The sequence below is a fragment of the Geotrypetes seraphini genome, chromosome 5, assembly GCF_902459505.1.
Source record: "Geotrypetes seraphini chromosome 5, aGeoSer1.1, whole genome shotgun sequence".
NCBI lineage: Eukaryota > Metazoa > Chordata > Amphibia > Gymnophiona > Dermophiidae > Geotrypetes > Geotrypetes seraphini.
The window spans coordinates 161,107,793-161,131,384 of NC_047088.1; the positions used below are offsets into that span (position 1 = coordinate 161,107,793).

Below are 23,592 nucleotides of genomic sequence, written 5' to 3' on the forward strand. Positions count from 1 at the left end.
ATATAGTGTTCCCCAGGTTGTTGGTGGTTCGCGGTCCTGGTCATTTGTGGTATTTTCCGACTGCGAACCTCCGACAAGAAGAGGGCAGTGAGAGAGGGCAGCAGGAGAGCAGCTGGAGTGCTGCGAGTGCAGGAAATCACTCATGGTACGCTCCGACCGCCTCTTCCTGCACGAAGTCTGGCCTTATCCAATCAGGAGCTGCTTTGACACGCAGCTCCTGATTAGATAAGGCCCGACTTCGTGCAGGAAGAGGTGGTCGGAGTGTACCGCGAGTGATTTTCTGCACTCACGGCGTGCCGGCTGCTCTCCTGCTACCCTCTCCCGCTGCCTTCTTCAGGCTCCCCCATGAAAAACCATATTCGCGTTTTTTTGAGATTCGCGGGGGTTCCTGGAACGGAACCCCCGCGAATCTTGGGGGAGCACTGTATATAATTGTGGAAATTGAGGACCATTAAGAAGTATTTTGATATGGAGTCCTTCTGTTTGTTGGTCCAGTCTACAGTGTTGTCTATCTTGGATTATTGTAATATTGTTTATTTAGGGTTACCAAAAAAGATTTTATTAAACTTAGGGCTCCTTTTACAAAGGTGCGCTAGCGTTTTTAGCGCACGCACCGGATTAGTGTGCGCTAGCCAAAAAACTACCGCCTGCTCAAAAGGAGGCATTTTAGCGCACGCTATTCCATGCGTTAAGGCCCTAATGCGCCTTCGTAAAAGGAACCCTTAGATTAGTTCAGAATGCTGCAGTCCATTTGATGTTTGGTCTTGAAAAATATGATCATGTTAGCCCTTTCTATGCCAAACTACATTGGCTGCCTTTTGGGGCCAGAGTGCTATTTAAGTTCGGGTGTATCTGTTATAAGGCTAATTTTGGATTACTACACTCTTATTTAGTATCTTACCTGAAATTGTCAAATTAAAAAAAAATGTACCAGAAACTCAGGCATGTTCATCTTCCCTACTCCAAGAACTTTTTGGACAGGACATTGGAATATCAGGCGTGGAAGATGAACTCCTGGATGAGTTCATTGATTGTTCAAGCTTATTCTTACCCTATATTTGGAAAATCATTAAAAACGTACCTATTTGATAAACAAGAATGTTGATTTTCTGAATATACATTTACGATGCAGTCTTTTTAGTTTATGTATTTTAATAGTTTTTTTTAAATAATTCGCATTTAATTGATATATTGTAACTGTGTTTTTGAAATAATGTATTTAATGATATATTAGTAGTACTGTATATGAAATTGTATTTTTACAGAAATGTCTCAGTTTTTCTGTTGTGAACCACCTAGAACTGTTGGTAGGGCGGTATATAAGAAAATACATTTTATATATATAGATACACATATACATACATACACAAAAGCATCTGAGTACCATTGTCCACTAAAACGGACCCATGTTCTCCAAGTACTAATAATAAAAGGCCAGGCTGTGTACATCAGTACTGCCTTTTCACAGATTCTGTGCCTGGTTGCAGTGAGGTGGGTCCCTCATTGATCACCCACCCATGAATGGTGGTCTGGCACTTGAGTACTGGCACCTGCTTTATTATTATTTTTTTTTTTTTACTAATGCACTGCTTCCTTCCACCACTTTGTTTCAGATGTTACTCATGTCAGCAGTGCAATTTGGCATGTCTGAAAAGAGATAATGAACCCATGCATATTGTAATAAAGCTGAAAGTATATTGCGCACTGGCAGGGTTAGAAACCTAAAGAAAGAAGGCTTATTCAGCTTCTAAGAGATGTAGCAGACTCTTCCAATTGTGACAGATGAATGTTTGTATTTGCCCAATGTAGGAAAAATCAAGCCTTCTAATAGTACTATAGTAATGAGAAGCAGTGGTTAATGTATGGAATATAAGCTTTTAGGGGGAGAGAGGGGGCTTGACCCAGTTTATGGTTCCAATTGAGATGGTTTCCTTAGAAAATAAACTGTCACCTTACCTATATCTAATTTATTTGTTAGAGTACAGATAAGCCTTTCATTGTGCCCTCAGAAAAATGGGAGCATGATTATTTTGAACTCGGCATTTTTGGCACATGCACATAGGTTACCTGAAAAGTACATTGGGCCCAAGACCCTTTTTATCTAAGGCTGCAATTGTGATTACATCAGCAGGCTTTACAAATAGCACTAGGACAGTCCAATATGTACTATCAATAGCAGCACAATTCATATTCCTAAAACACGTATGTAGCTCTTTGTGTGTGTCTGCGTCTGTGTTGGTGGGTGTGTCTGTATAGTCATGTCTCGTGTCTGTGTACTTCTGTTTCTGTCTCTAGCTGTCTACCATCTGTGCCTGTAGGTATATGGTTTGGGTGTCTGTGTATACTGTTTGCATTTTCGGCAGAGAAAGAGGCTGGTTGGTATTCATAGGATTAAAGGCCTGACTCCCAGGGACATGCTTGGCTGCATGCAATTAAAATCCCTGTCAGGCACTTGATGCCACAAGCCTCTGACAAGCTGCTTAAGAAGTGCAAGCCCAGTTTCCTATCGTAAGTGAATGATGGCGGAACTGGGTGACTTGTCTTTCTTCTGGAAGATTCTGTAGCTTGTGCGCTCCCTCTCCCTTTTTTTTTTTTTTTTCTTCTGCCACTGCAGGAACCTTTTCTAATTTGCAGTTTCCCTTCTCTTGGCTTAGACATAGAGGCTGGTGGCTGTTAGGGGCTGCAGACAAGCAGGGGAAGGATGGCTAATAATGCTCCAGGAAAATGATTATGCAGCAGTCGCTTACGGAGGGGTCCTTATGCTGGTGCAACCTATTAGCTGGTTATGACATTCTTATTCTAAGGCACGAGGTTTGCGTGATTTAGGACAAAGACATTACGCGGCAGAAAATTATGAGAGGCTCTAATGCACCACAGGTCTGAATTCAGGATCTGGGTTTTTTCCCCCTCTTTAACACAAACAGAGCTCTTTTCTGTAGAGCTGAGGAACATTTTTATTTTTATTTTTGATATAGGAAGAACTAAATAGATTTTTTTTTTCTTGCCATTTGCTTTCTCAGATCCTTCAGGCTGCCATCTGAACCGAAGCTTTGGACAGGTTGATTTGGTCTGGGGGGTCATCTCCACAACTAAAAGGAAGGTAAGAGGATCAGCTAGAGTGCTTGTAGCGTGTTCATAAAGAGTGATGGTTCATGCTGTGTGTTACTGCTAGGGCAGTCTTTTGTCAAGATCCGCTGGCATTTGGTGAGAAAAGTGGCAGCCTCACTCGGACTTTAGATGTGAATGGTGTGCGTGTGTTTCTGCGGTACATATTTTCTTTTGTCTGAACCACGGTTACTGGGTTTGCATGGTGATGGGTAGTTGCACCTGCCAAGTCGATGGCTATTGGAAAACAAATAAATGCATGAACATTTTGGTTTGGCGCACTGAATAGAGAGCTCCTGTATATTGCCTAGTGCATATGCTGTTTTTATTATAGACAATGTTATAGAGTGGAGTTATTTTTTTTAAATGGCTTTTAAGAATGTGTTTTGGGGAATATGAATTAAATGCAGTAAGGTGACCCATACAGTGCCCTAATTTGGTGTTTCCAGACTCGGTCAGAGACTATCAATACCAAAGCCAAAATCATGTTACTAAATATTCAGACAGGGAATTGTTTAGTTTTATATTTCACTCTTGAATGATGGAGAATCTTTGCCTGTGGCAATTAATGTATTTATTTTTTCAGCAATTCATTTTACTAAATTAAAATTATTATTTTTTTTTTAAAATTATAGCTAAACGAGGAGACACCCTTTTTTTGTTGCCAATACTGTGGTTTTTGTTTCAGTTTCATCTTTTTCCTCTCTTTGCTTGTGCTGCACAGCGAACCCTGCTGGAAAAGGCAGGTGGTACTGGCCTATTTCTTTGTTAAATTTGCTGAGCAGGGAAATGAGCTGAAGGCAAAAGCCACCTTTTCAGCTGCAATCTGGCAGATGAGATAGCATGCATTTAAACATAAAACCAGAGAGCACCTGGTGACACAGCTTAGTCCTCTGAGTATTGTCCATTGTAGGCTTAAAACCACTCTGGACCCAAAAAATATTAAGGAAAATGTAGGACAAATAGCTAGACCATCATATGAGCTGCCCATATACTGTTCCCTCTAGAGCAACTTAATATTCCATTGTCATATGCAGTCTGTTATGTGGTGGATTCTCTGAGAAGCTGGAAAATCTGTTTTCTGCCTTGGTAGAGCTAATCCTGCTCCCCAGTTAACTCATTCACTGCCAGATCTTCTCCCAAATATCTCATAGCTCTTAAGGCATTACTATTTTCTTTAGTGGTTGTCGTGTTATACACTACATGCACCAGGCTGCCCTACCTGACATATACCTGTTTTCACCAAACCGCTGGATTTAAACAACCAGGAATGTTTTTGTTTGCCTCTCCCATTACATAAAATGTCACAGCCTTTGTTCTCTTGAATTTTATTTCAGCTTTAATTTTTTTTTTAAAGCATCAAATATTATTTGTGAGGGGAGAGGAAGGTTGGAGAGGATGTTTTAGAATATCTGATGATCTTTTTTTTTTTTCGAGGAGGTGGTAGGAATTTGGGGAGAGGGGGGATTTGTTGGAGGAAGGTTGTTGGAATCAGGAAAATTGTGTTCTGTTGAATTTGATCATTGGCATCCATGTTTTCTACATTCTGATCTGCCAGTACAGATTGCAGAATGCTAAATATTAGTACAGCCCTTCCCCCAATCCAACCCCACCCCATCCACCCCCGCCTCTACAAGCAGGGGTAGGTATTGGTGCGTTTGTGTTAGCAGGAGGATTTGCTGTGGTGGTCCTTGACTGCCAAAACATGCACTATGAAGGTAATTGTATAACAGTACACCTTCTATAGGTGCAGATTATTTTAAGCCTATTCTTTAAAGAAAAATAGGCAGCAAATTTGGCAGAGTGATAGAAAACATGCATACATCTAGTAATGACCACATTACTGGTGTAGATGGCCACGCCTAGATGTATGCATGAATGCATGTAAATTATAGTATTCCATAATTTACGTGCCCACATGTGCGCTCTGCCCAAACTCTGCCCATGCGCATGCCCACGAGCAGCGTAGATGTCATCATGGCATGACACATACACTGTACTTTCTGCTATTCTGTATTCTGTAAGAGGATACTTACAAATGTAAATGACTCAAATACTACTATTTACCACCATTTAGGAGGCTCCTTTTAGAATTACCTCCACTATATGTGAATCACTTGCAGGCATTGACTTCAGCTTGTTGCAATTATTTTATAGAGAAGTATTTTTCCATTTAATACATTTTTTTCTTTGTATCTTGTGGTGTCAGAATAGAACTATACCTTTTCAGAATGAACTTAGTGAAATGTACTTGGTAAATGCAGTATATACTTTGAAGAGAAGTAAGTTATACTCCTTTGCAGTATGTCAGAAATACGTGTGGGACATATTAATTAGGTAGCAATATGCAATATGAGGTGGCCAATATTCAAACTCTATATTGATGCATCGTTCCTGGGTCCTTTACACCCTCAGGTGTTGCAGTGGTTCTGAAGTGTGCACATTGTTTACATGTGAAAATCACCACAGGTATAGAGGACCTGAAGACACTTGGCCAGCTTTTTCTGTAGGAGCTTTTCCATTGAAAATAATACATACAGATTTGAAAATGCAAAATTTAAGCACTTTAAAAATTTTTTAATTTATTACATTTTATATTTACATCAAAGACAAGCTTTGAACAAAGGAAGTATAAGATTCTTATACATAAGAAAAATAAGACCATTTTCATTACTTCCCTCCCTTTTACAAACCACACGAGGTTTTAAGCGCCGCTCTGACACTCATAGGAGCTCTATGATTGTCGGAGCAGCGCAGAGCACTCAGTGCGCCAGCTGGCGCTAAAAGCCTTTTGCAAAAAGTTTAGTAAAAGGGGGGTTTGTTTTCCTGATCTGGCTTTAATACACCTTGGGGATTGCTTGCGCTCTATGCAGATAAATCTGTATAGAAGGAGATCAGTTTCCACATTGCCTTTGAATTCAAGTAAATCACTAGTTACTCAAACAAATGGTGTTTAAAAATTATCCCTTATGTATGCAACTCTTTCATTATATACAGTGCTAGATTGAGTAAGTCACATGTTTACCACGTTCCTATGCCAAATCAAAATCAAATGGCAAGGAAATTAAATAACTTCTTCCAGGTCATTCAGTGAATAGTGGGAATTCATTTCTGGTCTCTTGGTTCATAACATTTTAATATTTGCTTTAATTCAAATTTTCTTCACTGTATGTCAAGTGTAGGGATGGGTTCAGATAAATCAATTAAACTCTGGAATTCGTTGCCATAGAATGTGGTAAAATCAGTTAGTTTAGCGGGGTTTAAAAAAGGTTTGGATAATTTCCCAAAAGTGAAGTCCATAGGCCATTATTGAGATGGCTTGGGGAAATCCATTGCTTATTCCTAGGATAAGCAGCTTAGAATCTGTTTTACTACTTGGGATCTAGCTAGGTACTTGGGACCTGGGTTGGCCACTGTTGGAAACAGGATGCTGGGCTTGATGGACCTTCGGTCTATCCCAATATGGCAATACTTATGTTCCTATTTTCTTAAGCACTTTCAGGTACTACAGTGCTCCTTTAAATGTCAGTTTGTGAGGGCAATGGAAAACCACTGTTAAGAAAAATCATTTACTGCTAAACCACTTGATAGTTCACCAGAGCAAAATCAAGATTTTTTTTACATGGATGAAGTTAGTATCAGGAAGGATAAGAGCTGCGAGTTAAACATAATGTTGGCATTTCTTGTGAATGACATGGTGGGGCCCAGGGAAGAGGTGATGTAAAGAAGATGATTCTTGGGGAACAGAATTTTGCCTGCAGGGTTGAAAGATTTTATAATACCTTTCTCTTCCAACTATCGCCCTGTCTTCCTTCCCCACCCCTCCCTTCTTATCCAAGCTACTGAAAGTCCTGTTTACCACTGTTGTCTTGACTTTCTTTCATCTCCAGCTATTCTCAACCTTCTTCAATCGGGCTTTCACCCTCTTCATTCTACCAAAATTGACCTTGCTAGATTCTCTAATAACCTGTTCCTAGCCATATTCAAAGGCCTCTACTCTGTCTTCATCCTCCTTGATCTATCTTTGACTTCTGACTCATCGATATGCTGTCCTTGCTTGGGTTTCAGGGTTCTGTTATCTCGTGGTTTTCTTCTTATCTTTCCCATCACGCTTTTAGCGTAAGCTCTGGAGGATCCTCCTTTACCGCCATTCAGCTCTCAATGAGTGTACCTCTGATCGATAGTGGAATGGGATCTTTTATTTTCTCCAGCTATACTTCTTCCCTTGGTGCTCTAATCTCTTCCCACAACTTCCATTATCACCTCTATGTTGACGATTCGCAGTCTTTACACCTGAAATTTCTACAGGAATGCAGGCCTGAGTTTACATGGATGTCTCGCTGCCATCTAAATTTAAACATGGCCAAGAGTGAACTCCTTATCTTTCCTCCTAAATCCGCCTCTCCTCTTCTTCCATTCTCTATTTCTGTGGATAATGTTCTCTTCCTCCCTATCTCGTCGGCTCGTAACCATAGGGTATTCTTTGACTCATCTCTTTCCTTCTCTTTGCATAGCCAATTGACCGCCAAAACCTGCCATTTCTTTCTCTACATTGTCACTAAAATCTAGCCTTTCCTTTCTGAGCACACTGCCAAAACCCTCATCCATGCTCTCGTCACATCTCGCTTGGACTACTGCAACTTGCTTCTCACAGGTCTTCCGCTAAGCCAGTGTTTCTCAAACTTTTTTTTAGCTTTGGCACACTAAGGCCCTCTTCTATTAAACTGTGCTAGCAGTTTTTAGCGCAGAGAGCCGGGCTGAATGGCCCGCGCTAGAAAAATGCTAACGCAGTTTAATAGAAAAGGCCCTAAATGGAGTAAATGTTTTTCATGGCATTATAACTGAAATTTTAAAATTTCAAATCCAACAAAAAATTAAATTTGAGAATTATTTATGTAAAGTTCTTTAAACTATGTATGGGTAACAATTGTAACAATGGTGAAGCTAAGCCGATACAATAGAATTGCTAATCCATGCAATGGATGTGCTTGTTTTTGAGTGCAAATTAACTCAAAATGTGGCATTTCATCATCCATCATCTGCAGTCGTCCTCTTTTTTTTTTTTTATTTAAAAATCTGTCAGAGCTAAAAATCCAAGGTTGCAAAGATATGATCTATCCAAACAGTAACAAAGCCTTGATTACTTTGGATAACCACTGCATAAAAAATAAAATTAAAGCTAAACTTACTTGCCATTAGTTTTCAAGGACCAATCATGTGAAAGAATGATGCTTGTCTGGGCAGTTGTATTCTTACGCACACCGATGCTTATAATATTGACAGTTATTTGTGTACACAATGTACATGTCATCTATTATAGTGTATACTAAGCCAGCTCTCTCCCCTTCAATCTGTTCAGAATCACGCTGCATGTCCCCTCTCCCCCCCTTACTTTCCCACCCCCCCCCCCAAGTTGGTTGCCCCCCCCTGTTTCCATCTAATATGCTCTTATCTAATTTCCTCTCTTAAACTCTATTGTATCCTACTGCAGCACTCTGTATGTATCCCGTATTGTATCCTACTGCAGCACACTGTATGTATCCCGTATTTAGCCCTTCCCCCTCCTAAATCGTTTATGTAAACGAGTTCGTCCCCACGATTGCCTTGTTATGTTCTTCTTTTTTCGAATCGCACTGTATGTAATTCATCTACCTGTTGTGAACCGCCTTGAACTCCCTGGGTATGGCGGTATACAAAATAAAATATTATTATTATTATTATTATTATTGTATTCCGCCAGTGTTGTTATGCTCATATTACCCCTCTTCTCAAATCACTTTACTGGCTTCCTGTCTATTCCGCATACAATTCAAACTCCTCTTATTGACCTACAAGTAAGAACATAAGAATAGCCTTACTGGGTCAGACCAACGGTCTATCAAGCCTAGTAGCCCATTCTCAAGGTGGCCAATCCAGGTCACGGTGGCCAATCCAGGTCACTAGTACTTGGCCAAACCCAAAGAGTAGCAACATTCCATTCTACCAATCCAGGGCAAGCAGTGGCTTGCTTCATGTCTTTCTCATGTATTCGCTCTAATGCTCCTCAGTACCTCTCCTCTCTTATCTTCCCCTGTAGAGAATTTCTCCTCCTCATCTGAATAGGAGGACATTTAATACTCTGGCTCTCCTTCGGGGTAAGCCTGTTGTCATTCTCTCAAAGCTTGGTGCTGACCTGGAACTACATTCCTGGAACTACATTCCCTTGAACAAGGCTTCCTCATGGCAAAGGCACCAGAGCTCTGCTTGGCTTTTGACGTTCTATACTTGCTTTGGAATTCCCTCCCCACAGTGTGACTGGGTTCCCAGGTGTATCTAATTTCCTATTCTGAGGCTTCTGCTGTGCACTTGCTCTCTGGAAATCAGCAGCTGTACCTTTAGCACAATCTTTCCTTTGGCCCCACCTCATTTCTTAACCCTTTCTGGGCCAGCAAGCTCTGCCTGTTGTCTAAGCTTTGATTTATTAGCCCTCTTATAAAAGGGATAATAGGGAATCCTACAGGATCTCCCTTTGGTGGCACTCCCTGAATTCCTTTGGCACTGACAACAGGATTGCTATGCTTGTTTTAACTCTTTAGTGGCTGGTCCAGCACTAGTGACAGGCTCTTCCCTGTCAGGGTCACTTTTTCCAAGCCAGTGTGATGCTTACCTTCTATGTGAGCTTTCCTTTCCAAGTCACTACAGAGGCTGTCATTGAGAAGGTGGGCCTGCTCTACTCTGTACTTCATGGTTTCCTTTGTATACCTGTCTTCCTTAGTTCTCCAGCTCCTCCTTTTCTAACACCAAGGCACTCTTTTCAGCAAGTGCATACATACAGTCTCTTAATATCTGATAGATAACCATACTAGGGTATTTGATGTAAAGGACTGGATATAACCCCTCCCTCCCCCCACACCTCCTCACTTGAAGCCTGTCTTCATTTGAACTTTGTGTAGTTGCTAGCTACTGAAAATTTCTAAAGGAGCAGGGATTTTCAAGCTAATCAAAAGGACTTATGGTTTATCGGTTTATTATATTGAATTGGATTTATTATTTGATTTACCACTATTGCCATAAGTATTTAGCAGTGTATCATAAAAAACATACAGTATTAAAAATACAATACAATAATTTTACAAAATCTATAAAGAAACCATAAAAGAATAAAACAGTAGTTCAAATTAACAGTCTAGTCAATCATTACTAAATCCTATAGATCTTCAAAAGGAATAATGACTAATTTCTTTTTAAAGATCTGGTTAATCTGGCAAATGAAATTCCCTGTTAGTGTTTCAACCCTGATTTTGCAAATTTACAGCAAACAGAGATGTTGGGTGCTGTTAGACATATAGTAGTAGATCACCCTACCCTCTGTTGCAAGGAAAGACTATAGAGTTGTGGAAGTTGAGGCCTAGATAGCTTGTGGTACTTTCTGGATAGAGACCGACTAAATTTTGGTTTTTAGTTTTTAATTGAGCATAAAAACTGGCCTAAAATTTGGGTTCGGGTTTCAGTCGAAAATGCCAGTGCTTTTTTGCCAGGCAACTCCCCCCCCCACCACCACCACCACTGTGGTTGCGATTACACTCAGCCTCCCTCCCTCAGCAAAAGACAGGCTTGCCAGCAGCAGCTTCCCTCTCCTGGACCTTCCCATGGCAGTCCTCTCCCCTTCGGCAACAGTTCCCTTCTGGGCCTAACTTTTCTTTGATGGTTGTGGGTGCAGGATTGCCCCCACTCGCTTCTGCTTATGCCTGGCTCAAGAAATGGATCCAAGGGCTTCCCAAGGTCGTCACAGGAGATCTCAGCATCCATCTTAAGAACAGAACCAGCATGGGCAAGAGCGATTCTCACTTGCTTTTGCCCTGTGCTAATTCCAATGTGCTGAAACTAAGCAGCCAATTCAGTTGCAGATTTACCCCCTCTTCTATTAAACTGCTCTAGCAGTCTGTATTTATTTTTTAAATTTTCTATACCGTTCTCCCAGGGGAACTCAGAACAGTTTACATTAATTTATTCAGGTACTCAAACATTTTTCCCTGTCTGTCCCGGTGGGCTCACAATCTACCTAATATACCTGGGGCAATGGGGGATTAAGTGACTTGCCCAGGGTCACAAGGAGTAGCGTGAGTTTGAACCCACAACCTCAGGGTGCTGAGGCTGTAGCTTTAACCACTGCGCCACACACTCCCCTGAATGGCCCGTGCTTCTCCCAACACTCATAGGAACTTAAGCAAAATCATAGGAAATTTGCAAAATCAGGGTTGAAACACTAACAGGGAATTTCATTTGCCAGAGTAACCAGATCTTTTATAAAGGTGCACTAAGCGTTTTAGCGTGTATTTAGTGCATGCTAAATCAGCGTGTGCATTAACCGCTAACGTGTCTATAGGATAACATGCACCTTAGTAAAAGAGGGGGTATGAGCATCGGGAGCAGCCCGTGCCATTCAGTGTGACTCCCCATGCTAGAAACTGCTTTCATAAAAGAGGGGGTTAGTTTCAGCAAAAAAACCCCACAATGATCCTAGTGGTGGTCAGGCTTTGCCTCTGGATACCTCTTGCTAGGGCTTCTGGGTGATGCACACAGATGAGCCTTTGCCTGGTGCCTGACTTTTGTTATCTGCTCTTTCTGTTATTCTTTTCCTGCATTTCAGGGAAAATATAAAAAACCACAGTCATTTTTAGAAACATAAATGGATCCGAATTATGTAAGACTCCAAAGGTCTTTTAGAAAAGATTGTTGTATCTGTACGAGACTAACAATATCAAATAATAAAACTGATGGCTTCAAATTGCTGGGAATTTTCCCTTAATCTAAACTGTGCTTTTCATTCTGCAAGATGCGATGAGAGTTGCAGAGTGCTAGAAGTTAATGGGTTCTGACAACGTTTTCATTTACTGAACATTGATGAGTAAAGTTCATGCTATTGATCTGTTTGTTTTTGTAAACCACTGTATATTTTGTGGGTGTCTGTGGAAGCAAGTGTAGTTTTTCTGTTGAAGCTGAAGAAGCTTCCATTATGGACAGTAGCGTAGTAAGGGGTGGGGAGGCCTTGGTGAAAGCATAGGCATCCATCCTCCTCTCTGTCCCCACTGCTCCTTCCCTGCCCCCCCTAACTGTCATACTTGCGCGCTGCTTCCCTTCTCTGTACCTCTGTAACGTTCCTGGCGTGAACAGCAACCCCCAACCTGCTGTCGCATCAGTGTCGGCTCATCCTCTGCCATCATTTCCTGGAGCCACACCTAGGAAGTGACATCGGAGGAAGAGCCGATTCTGGCGCGACAGCAGCTTGAGGGTTGCTGCACATTCCAGGAATGTTACAGAGGTATAAGGGAAGGTAAGTGGTACGCGCATTGCAGGAGGGGACGGGGAGGAAGCGTGGGGAGGTGGGGAGGGGCGCTACTGCCCCAGGCGCCTCTCACCCTCATTACGCCACTGGTTAAGGACAGCTGTAAACATTGCTCTGTGTTAAAGAGGGAAAACAGACCCACTCCAACATATAAAGTGACTATTTTATGCTGAGCCCCTTAGTGAAATGTCTTCCTTATTCTCAGCAAAAGTAAAGCAGTTTGTTGACATTTGCACGTTGACATTTTGAACCCAATATTCAAAATGATTTAAACGACCAGAAGAGGCTCTTGGCTATTTCAGTCGACTCTTCAAAGCTAACTGGGCATTTTCAGGGGCACATAACTGGGTACTGCTCCTGAAAATATCCATTTACCTCCAAATTCTGTATATAGCGCCAAATGTTATGTGCATAGATCAGTGCGCACAGCTTATTTGCATGCACAACATAATTATTTAACAAGATCAATCGGAGCTGATAATTGGCATTAATTAGAAGTTACACACAATTTGGTAAGCATCTATAATAATAAAACCCTAAGCGCGCATGCGCACTCTTACCTGCATGTTCCATGATCCCTGATCTGTAGGTCCATGGTCGGCAAGGGTGTGCATGCGCGCTTACAATGTTCCCTCTGTCGCAGACCCCCAAAGTTTACGACATCCAGGAAAAACGGCACTACCGGCCGAAGTTTATTTTTAAGTTTAAAGGTGCAGCAGCAGCTCCTCTCATGAGCTGCACCTGCGTCGGAGAAGGCTTCTGACGCAGGCGGCGATTGTGAGAGGAGCCGCCGTGGCACCTTTAAACTTAAAAATAAACTTCGACAGGTAGTGCTGTTTTTCCTTCTTTGCCCACTCTTTCAGTAAATTCTCTTCACCGTTCAGACTCCGGAAGAGCTCCTCCGAGGCTATTAGCCATCTTTCGTGGATGTCAACAGAGAGACAAACGGAGCAAGCCCGGTTAAACATTTGCCAAATTAGCTCCGCTCCAGCACCAGCGGAAGGTGAGTTTTTCATAATTGTGCGACTCCAGACTGGCGAGGAATGACGATCATAAGGGAGCATGTCACGTGGGAAGGACGCTGTTCGACCCGTGATGGGGGAGGACCTGTTCACGTCCCTACGATTGGTTAGTGCTGCGATGTTAAGTGCTTTTCTGCAGTATATGATGTGAAGCATGCTGACTGACAGGCGTGAATTTTATTGACAAATTTTTCAACAAAATACAAAAACAGAAAATTAAGGCATAATCTTTATAACAATACAAACTGAGTAGCAAAGCACAAGAAACAATAACACAAAAGATGAACGCTTCCGCCTACTCAATATGCATCAAGAAGGGGAAGGAAACTAAAGAAGAACAAAAGGGAGGAATGCAGAAAGAGAAGTAAAAGAAGAGGAAGTACCTCGGAGGCCAAATATATAAGAAAGAAAGAAACATGACACTCAAAAATGAAAAAATTTGCATGATTATAAAGAATGCAAATAATTCTTAAAAACGGCCCATTTCTGGACAACTTTATTGTTCAGATGTAAGGCTGCTGCACAGAGAAGTGGAGGGGGAGGGAATGCTACATAGGGGCAGGGAGAGAGACAGATAGAAAGAAAGACAGACAGCGGGAGGGAGGGAGACAGAAAGAAAGGAAGAAAGACACAGGGGCAGGAAGGGGGACAGAAAGACAGACGAGAAAGGGGGCCTGGGAGAGAGAAATACAGCAGGAGGTAGAGAGACAGAAAGAAAGGAAGACAGACAGACATATATTCTAGAACCCGTTAATGTAACGGGCTTAAAGACTAGTATTTTATAAAATGGTACATGGGCTGTTCTATGCCAAGTGGTTTAATGGTCCCCACCAATTAAGTTCCAGATTTTGTTCAAAATTTGCACATAGAATAGTCAGGGTACTAAGAGAATTTTCCTAAGATTTTAGATTCCTAACTTCAATAGTCACAGAGCTAGACCTACTTGTCTGGCTAGATGTTGGCAGCACTGTGCACAGTGATGAATAAATTGTCGTTTTTAGCTGCTTGTAAAGTTGAGAATAATTGGTCAAGCGTGCAAATTTTTGGTAGTCCAGCATAATGTTTTGTGCTAGTTGCAATGATGCTAGTACACTTATCCCTCCGTATTCACTGTGATAAGGGATTAACACAGAAAAACTGCAAATACAGAAAAACCGCGAATACAGAAAAACTGCAAATAACTTTTTCATATGTTATTCGCTGTTTTCTATTAAAAACCATCGTGAATATGGTGAAACCGTAAATAACATGGTGGGGACCTGGCCTGTTCCTGAAGGAGAGGCAAAACACGGTGAAGAAAGTGCTGGGAATCAGCAATTTTCTCCATAAACGCTTGGAAACAGCGATTTCTCTATGCAAGCTGATGTAATTTGGGGGGAGAAGCCAGCAAGCTAAAAACTGTGAATAATCAAAACTGCGAATATGGAGGGAGAAGTGTATGAGCATCATGAATACAAAAGCCCACCTGAAAACTTTGCTCAAAGTGTGCCCAAAAATTTGTTGCAGTTTGTTGCAACAGATTTTGACCAGTTTATCGGATGCTAAAGCTCCAGAGTAAGAGTAAATACAAACTTGAGAATTTTATCATAGATTATCCTTATAATGGATACTACATTCTCAAATTTTCCACAATTCTGCATAAATAGCTGCATCATAACATTCAGTCAAATTTGGCATCTTTGACACAGGGACTGAAATTCGTCAATTATCAGGGTCAATTATAAAAAAAAGAGTCTGCCTATATCTTCCTAAAAGCACTGTTTGAAAGAGAAAATTTTACTTTTTAAGATACATGCCTTTTGGTTTTGCAATGTGCTGTCATAAATGTACAAATTCACCTCAAAGTTACAATTGCTTAGCAGTGTGACATGCAATATTTACATTTTGCATTTATGTTTGATAATTTGAATACCATTGTATTTCTAACTGTTTTATGCTTGTCAAAGATTTATAAAGGTTCTACAGTATTGTTGTAATATATGTTTTTCTGATGGTGAATGAGTTTAGTGATTGGTACTATATTTTGTGCTTCGTTTGCTGTTCATTCTCCAGTGAAGGAAGCGTTGGGTTTATCAGGGTTTTTTTGGCGTGTTCTGTGGCGTTTGCAAGTCTGAAGGCTAATGAATTGGCTATTGAAGGCCATTGAAGATCACATTTAGAAAAAAAAGAATTGTAATGAGGTTTGAACCTATGTCCCCTGGTTTAGAGTCTGCTGAATTAACCACTAGGCTACTCTTCTGGCCTACAAGAACGTCTGTGTGGCCATATTTTTTAAAATGATGTTAGACAGATGTTCATGCCCCTGGTATTTTGTCATTCAAAAGTTGGATGTTTAACTTTAAAAATGGTTTTTCATTTTGGACTTTTCCAATACAAAAGTGTCCATCTCGCATCCATAATCGAACAGGAAATATAGTCATTTTTCATGTTTAATTATGGCTATGAGATGAATTATTTTCTTTGGACTTTATGAGCAGGACTTTTTTTTTTTTTAAGTATAACCTAGAGAGGAGGTCAGAGTCATGGATTTGATGGAGGTTCAAAAGTATAAGTACTGTACAAGCATTTCTTTCCAGTCGAAACAGTGTTTTAAAACAAAACGTTGTGATATAGTGCTGATGTAGATAGACTCAGGAGAAACTTAAGGAAATATGTAAAGGTAGTGGTGGAAAACACTGTCATGAAAGTATGGGATGAACATAATTGACCCTTAGCTGTAGGGAGGCAAATGTAAATTTGAAGATCAAATAAGATGTGAGATATCGTTCTTGTTGTAATACTACATCTTGGATAATTCTTTTGTAATCCGCCTTGAACTGCAAGGTAATGGCGGAATAGAAATCCCTAATGTAATGTAATGTAATGTAATATTGGAACAGAAAGAGAAGATGGACAAATTAAATGGACCTGCTGGTTTTTTACATCTACCATTGAATTCTGTATTCATTTTGAGTAAGGACATAATGATACAGAGGTAAAACAAGACTTGATGTTAGGGTAGATTGAAGGAAAGCAGCCATTCTAAAGTCAATAATTGTTGCTCAATAGAAAACAATAATGCCATTAATCAATAGCATTGAGACTATGTTCTGTGGCATATCATTGGCATGTTATACTACTACTACTTAACGTTTCTGAATCTCTGCTAGATATATGAACTATTGTACATAAACACATGGGAGACAGTACCTGTTTTACAAAATTTGCAAACTATTAAAGCCAAGCAGGAGAAATGAAGGGATTATGAAGTTGCATTTTTTATGGGAATGATAAATACACGAGAATTGACTAGACAAATAAGGAGTTAAAATCAGTTTCCAAAAGAGATTTGTAGCCTAGATTTGAATAGTGCCAAAGGTAGAGCATGAAGTATCGACTCATGGAGCCTAATCCAGGTGAATGGCTCAGCAAAATGGAAAGCAATATTTATTTTATTTATTTATTTTAAAAAAATTGTCAACTGCCAATTCCTAAGTGGCATTACAATAGTTATATAGAAAAAGTAAAACAAACGCTAGCAGTTTTTAGTGCAGAGAGCTGCGCTGAATGGCCCATGCTGCTCCCAATGCTCACAGGCCATTCAGCGTGGCTCACCACTACCAACTGCTAGTGCACTTTGACAGAAGAGGCCCTAAGAGTTCCCAGGGAGGTATATGTGAATGAGAGTTAAGAGAGAAGAGATGCTAAGGAGTTGAAGAATGAACACACATCTAAGTCAGCATAAACTGAAGTGACTTGAGAAGAGGTGTTATTTGAGCATAGCAATATTTTCAGAAGATAAGTCGTGCAGCAAAATTTGTAACATTTAGGCTTGTTTCCTTGTATACTGGTATAGCGAAAATGCTGATACTTACTGAAGGACCTCACATTACAAAAGTACATAATAAGGGTAAATTTTTATGTATTGCATCAGTGTTTGGCTTGTTGTCTGCAGCCTTTTAGCCTTGATTCAGTAGAGCAAAGGCTTATGAGACCATACTGAATCTGTATGCATACTTCTCCTCACCCTCTTATGGCTAGAGCTAGCAGCACAGTGTGTGAAACTAAGACTTTTGGTAGACTTCTGGCTTTTCTACTTTTCAAAGTTTTGAATTTGGTATGAGGTAATGACAGAATTGGACGTTATTTCATAAGAAATGCTTGTGGTATGGGATTGCCTCCCCTTTATAACTTTGAAATGGATGGACCTAGTTCTACTAAACTTATAATAGATTTACTAAAGTGTGCTACTGCATTAGCATGAATGATTAGCAAATAGGCCCAATGCATATAAAGGGATTCACGGGAAATCTAAAGTCCATTAATTTGTTTTATCACATGGTAACACAACAGCACTTTTTAAGTAGATTTAGTCTGTAGTATGGAAGGTGGAGTACAGCATTATACTTCTCTACATTTCAGAATTGATTAATGATTTGGATGGGCACAGGAGGGAGCAAGGTTGGCATGTTTGGAAAATAAATGTTTAGGGACGGAGGCTGAACTGAGGTATCAAGTATGCTATACTTTTTACTTGTTATTGGTTAAAAAAAAGGCGAGATCTCCCAATGTGCTGTTACTTTAATTGGCATTTGGAATACAATGTTAGGATTTAGATACCAGTGGGTATCATTTTAAGTGTGCTGAAATAGCAGTTTTCAGCAAGCTCTGTATCCCTGTGTTGCATTGAAGAGAAAGCACGAGGCAGGAATAATTATAGATAAGAAGTGTGAGAAATGCTATTTCAGTTGTATACAGGTGATGTTAGACAAAATGGTCAGTGATCAGGGCGGGCCTTAAAGGCACAGTACTTACTAGAGTGAGCTTTTCCATTACAAAACTCCATGGGGCATTTTTTTTTTTTTTTTTTTTTTTTAGTAAAGTGTGGCACAGTGGTTAAAGCTACAGCCTCTGTACCCTGAGGTTGTGGGTTCAAACCATGCTGCTCCTTGTGACCCTGGGCAAGTCACTTAATCCCCCCATTGCCCCAGATAGATTGTGAGCCCACAGGGACAAACAGGGAAAAATGTTTTGAGTACCTGATTAAATTCAGGTAAACCATTCTGAGCTCCCCTGGGAGAATGGTATAGAAAATTGAATAAATAATAATAATATATAATAATAAACGGTCAAAGTTAGCACCCAGGGCAGACATTTACCCCCTCATAATAGGTCACCTAAATTTAAGCATCTTTTGTGTGCTTAAATATATAGAGCACTGCCATTTATACAGGTAAGTGTACACCTATGCGAATAAATGACAATAGCACGCCAATCCGTAATTTCATAATTATGTGCTAAAATGGATTAGCACTTTAATTTTTAGGGGCGGAACCAACATTATATAACTTATAGGATATTGTAAGTTACAAGTATAAATGATTTTAAGCCATTACTGTAAATGTGTACACTTAGTTTTTGACATGTTGGTGTGGGTTTTTGTTATAAGAACACTTATGCACACTATGGCGTTTAAATGTTAACACCTTGTAATAGAATTGCCTCCTGAATGGCTCCCTCTATAGATAGCACCTGCCAATACATGTAATGCAGGTCTCGGCACTGCCCTCAAGTGTGTACAGTTGCAAGTGTTGTTCCAGTGGTACAGCCTCCTCCTGATCCTCCCTGAACAAAACCCTCTAGCAGAATCCCACTGCTATATCCTGATCCTACTTATCACCTCCTGAGGCCCACCAGGACAAAGATGAAAATGTTATAATGCCCTTGTATCACTCTATGGTACAGCTGCAGTTCTGGTTTCCATATTTCAAAAAAAGATATAACACAATTAGAAAATGTATAGAGCAGGGCAACAAAATTGATAAAAGGGATGGGACGACTAGGCAACTTGGAAAAGAAACGGCTCAGGGGGATATGATAAGAGGTCTATAAAATAATGAGTAGAATGGAAAGGGTAGATGTGAATTACTTGTTCACTCTTTCCAAAAATACTGGGACTAGGGGGCATGCAATGAAACTACTAAGTATTAAATGTAAAACAAACCGGAGAAAATATTTCTTCACACAATGTTTAATTAAACTCTGGAATTCATTGCTGGAGAATATGGGGAAATCAGTTAGCTAAGCGTGGTTTAAAAAAGATTTGGATAATTTCCTAAAAGGGAAGTCCATAGGCCATTATTCTTAGGATAAGCAGCCTAAAATCTGTTTTACTACATGGGGTCCAGCTAGGTACTTGGGACCTGTGCTGGCCACTGTTGGAAACAGGATACTCGGCTTGATGGACCTTCGGTCTATCCCAGTCTGATGATTCTTATGTTCATTTAGAGATTCTCCAGTAGTCTAGTGTGCTAGAGTCCGAGCACTATGGAGCAATCACTCTTATAAGGTTTAATGATGTCTAACAGGTGCTACTGCAAGATTACCTCTAGGGGGTCACAGGTGCTATTTAGACCCCTGGTGGCCAGCTGGGCAGAAACAGAGAGGGACTGCTCCCGTTCTGCCATACTGCACTATCTAAGAACACCCTGATGAATCTCATTGGGGTTTATTGGAGAAGGGGATTCTGCCTGGAGGGTTCTCAGGGTGGAAGAGTAATTGGGAGTAGGGTCTGCTGCTCCCTTGACATTTACATTTATGCAGTCTCAGGGCAGTAGTCATGCTACTGGTAAAAAACAAATCTCCCAAAACCCCAAGAAATAGAACTTTTTTTTCTCATTGTTATTCCTCTCCCATCTTTTTCGGGTTCTATTTATATACTGCACTACTGGTAACATGGATGCACTTAACCACCCTCTGCAGATGGTGCTAAGTGTAATTATGCTATTGGCAGTCATAGAAACATGATGGCAAATAAAGGCCAAATACCCCATCCAGTCTGCTCATTGGAAGGAACCATTATCTCGTTCTCTCTCTATGAGATCCAACATGCCTCTCCCAGACTTTCTTGAATTCAGACACAGTCTCTGTTTCCACCACCTCTGCCTGGAGACTGTTCCATGCATCTACCACCCTTTCTGTACAAAAGTATTTCCTTAGATTACTCCTGAGATTTCCTTAGATTACATCCTATGCCCTCTCATTCCAGAGTTTCCTTTCAAATGAAAGAGACTCGACTCATGAGCATTTACATCACGTAGGTATTTAAATGTCTCTAGAAACAAGAACGGCTAAAAATCTCATTGGGTTGCCGTCTGCAAATAAAACTAGTTGAGGCTTTTTTTCTCCACTTTACTTAAATGGTTTTTCAAAGGATATTTCCACCACTTGGCTTATAACATTTTTGCAACATTTTTTGCTGCAGTTATTTATCTATTTAAATGTCTCTATCATATCTCCCCTCTCCCGCCTTTCCTCCAAAGTATACAGATTGAGATCTTTAAGTCTGTCCCTATACGCCTTATGATGAAGACTACGCACCATTTTAGTAGCCTTCCTCTGGACAGACTTCATCCTTTTTATATCTTTTTGAAGGTATGATCTCCAGAATTGTACACGATATTCTAAATGAGGTCTCACCAGAGTCATTTCAGTTAGCGCATGGCATGGATCTACACACTAGCCATCACAGCTGGCCTCGCCTCTGCTCTTCTGAAGTCATGCCTGTTTCCCATTACTTACCTTTGTTAGCAACTAGCGTAGGTTTTGTACACCCTGCCAAGTTTATTGTGTGGTATGAAACCTATGCTAGCTGCTTATTGCAGCTTAGTAAAAGATCCTTATATTACCAGAATTATGCATTGCTTCCACGTAGTATGTTATTCCACACTATGCAAAATTGAGAAAGAAACCATGTGTCAAAATATATTAAAAGAAGTCAAAATATATTAAAAGAAGTATATTCCACACTATACTACTTCACTGTATACCGTCTTGATCTGAAAAGGTATGACGGGATATAAATAAAGCTATTATTATTACTATTATTTAAGTTATTTTATCTGTCCCCAGGTTTGTTTGTAATTTTTGTTTGGATATATAGTAGGGATCTGCACAGGGTAAATATTTGTATTTTGTTCTCATTTCATCTGGGCTTTATTTCTGCTGTTTTAAAACTTTTTTCCATTTCTTTCACACATTTCTCTAAAAAAAAGTGTTAATGTTTAATAATTTGATTTACTGTCTTTTATACAATAACATCAAAGTGGTATACGATAAACAGCAGATAAAATATGAGACATACAGTAAATAGCCGGACAACAAAGACTTTGGCAGTACAAATCAGTAAACAGCCAATGTTAGAACTTTTTATCTTGTGTCACATAAGAACATAAAAATTGCTGCTGCTGGGTCAGACTAGTGGTCCATCATGCCCAGCAGTCTGCTCACGCTGCGGCCCTCTGGTCAAAGACCAGCGCCCTAACTGAGACTATCCCTATCAGTGTACGTCATTGTTCAGCAGGAACTTGTCTAACTTTGTCTTGAATCCCTGGAGGGTGCTTTACCCTATGAAAGACTCCAGAAGAGTGTTCCAGTTTTCTACCACTCTCTGGGTGAAGAAGAACTTCCTTACATTTGTACAGAATCTATCCCCTTTCAACTTTAGAGAGTGCCCTCTCGCTCTCCCTACCTTGGAGAGGATGAACAACCTGTCATTATCTACTAAGTCTATCCCTTTCAGTACCTTGAATGTTTCGATCATGTCCCCTCTCAATCTCCTCTGTTTGAGGGAGAAGATGCCCAGTTTCTCTAATCTTTCGCTGTACGGCAGCTCCTCCAACCCCTTAACCATCTTAGTCGCTCTTCTAGTACCATGTCCTTCTTCATGTACAGCGACCAGTGCTGTACGCAGTACTCCAGGTGAGGTTGCACCATGGCCTGTTACAGCAGCATGATAACCTAATCCGATATGTTCGTGATTCCCTTCTTTATCATTCCTAGCATTCTGTTCGCCATTTTCGCCGCCGCTACACATTGCGTGGATGGCTTCATCGACTTGTCAATCAGAACTCCCAAGTCCCTTTCCTGGGAGGTCTCTCCAAGTACCACCCCGGATATACTGTATTTGTGCATAAGATTTTTGTTACAAACTTTATATGTGTTAAATTGTTAGTTAACTTGCATTAAATCACTTTAGTGTGCACTAATTTTTTTAAGGAATGCTAATGAATTCACATGCTTTGTGTGTAGTATTGTATGGTAAGATCATGCACATTCTTGTAGGCTGCAGGGAGAATTTAATTAGTTGACCTCCTGCAAGAAAGTAAAGGTAGTTTCATGTGAGATCAAGTAATTAAAGAGTTTATTTAGCAACATTGGATAGGGCAACTAGAATCAGCTACTGATGTGTTTTCCTTGTGAATTTTGTCCTAGGTTTTTAAAATATTTTATTATTTAATTTTATGTGCTGTGTTTTTTATGTATTTATTATGTATATATTGCTTTGAGCATTTTATTTTAAGTGGGAAGGCAGAATACAAATTTTCAAATAATTTGGGGGAGGTGGAAATCCAAGATGACACTGGAATCATGGCATGTTCCAGTTCAGTTCCACATTCTTCACATTTTTTTTTTTTTGTTACCAAAGCTATTGCCTGTTTTCTTGATGGTAAAGAAGAAATGGAAGATATTTTATCCCTCAGGATACTTACCTCCTTCCCAGATGACTATTCCTCATTGTATAGGTCACATGTATTAGCCCAATAACTTGGAAATTCCCCTCATTGCTAGGGGAAATTTTCCTGGCTTAAGGCAAAGAGATTGCTTAACACCGAGGTCCATGACCACCAGTAGCACTAGATCCTGGAAGTCCCAAACTAGCTGTAGAATTGCCAGGGAGGATATAAAGATCCCTTCTTGAAAGCTCTGTGAAGGAACCAGACATTTAGGCAGGAGAACAAGGACAACTGTGGTTGTGATTACTCATAGAATTGATTGAGAGTATGCAAGGCCCAATGAGCGAGACAGTGATCGCAGGGCAAAGTGTCCGCCTAATGAGTAGAAAGTGGGGTGCAGAGTGGGGAGCAGAGCATAGAAGTTATACTCCATGTGCATCTTGTCTAGAGATCTAATACTATAACCTTGGAGGCCATTTGGAAGGCAACTGTGACTCTTGAAATAATAAGTACTAAGATATGTGGCATAAACACCTCTTTTGTGGCTCTTAGTGAATGAATGGGCCAGGCTAGAGAAATCAGTGGTGGGACATAGGGAAAAGACTAGCGCGCCGGACCCTCCCTCTTCAGGTCAGCTGATGTCCTA

General features: G+C 40.3%; 1 protein-coding gene across 4 annotated transcripts in view; it reads left to right on the top strand.

Moving 5' to 3' along the window:
* Positions 1–23,592, top strand: part of MAP2 (microtubule associated protein 2) — a 744,831-nt gene that overhangs the window by 355,896 nt on the left and 365,343 nt on the right. For 3 of the 4 annotated variants that reach the window (XM_033944572.1, XM_033944576.1, XM_033944575.1), the window contains exon 3: positions 3,021–3,100. The gene's annotated coding sequence lies outside the window, so the exon portion shown is untranslated. Of the gene's footprint in view, positions 1–2,683; positions 2,878–3,020; positions 3,101–23,592 lie in introns of those variants that run through there. The other variant, XM_033944573.1, reaches the window with a different exon arrangement.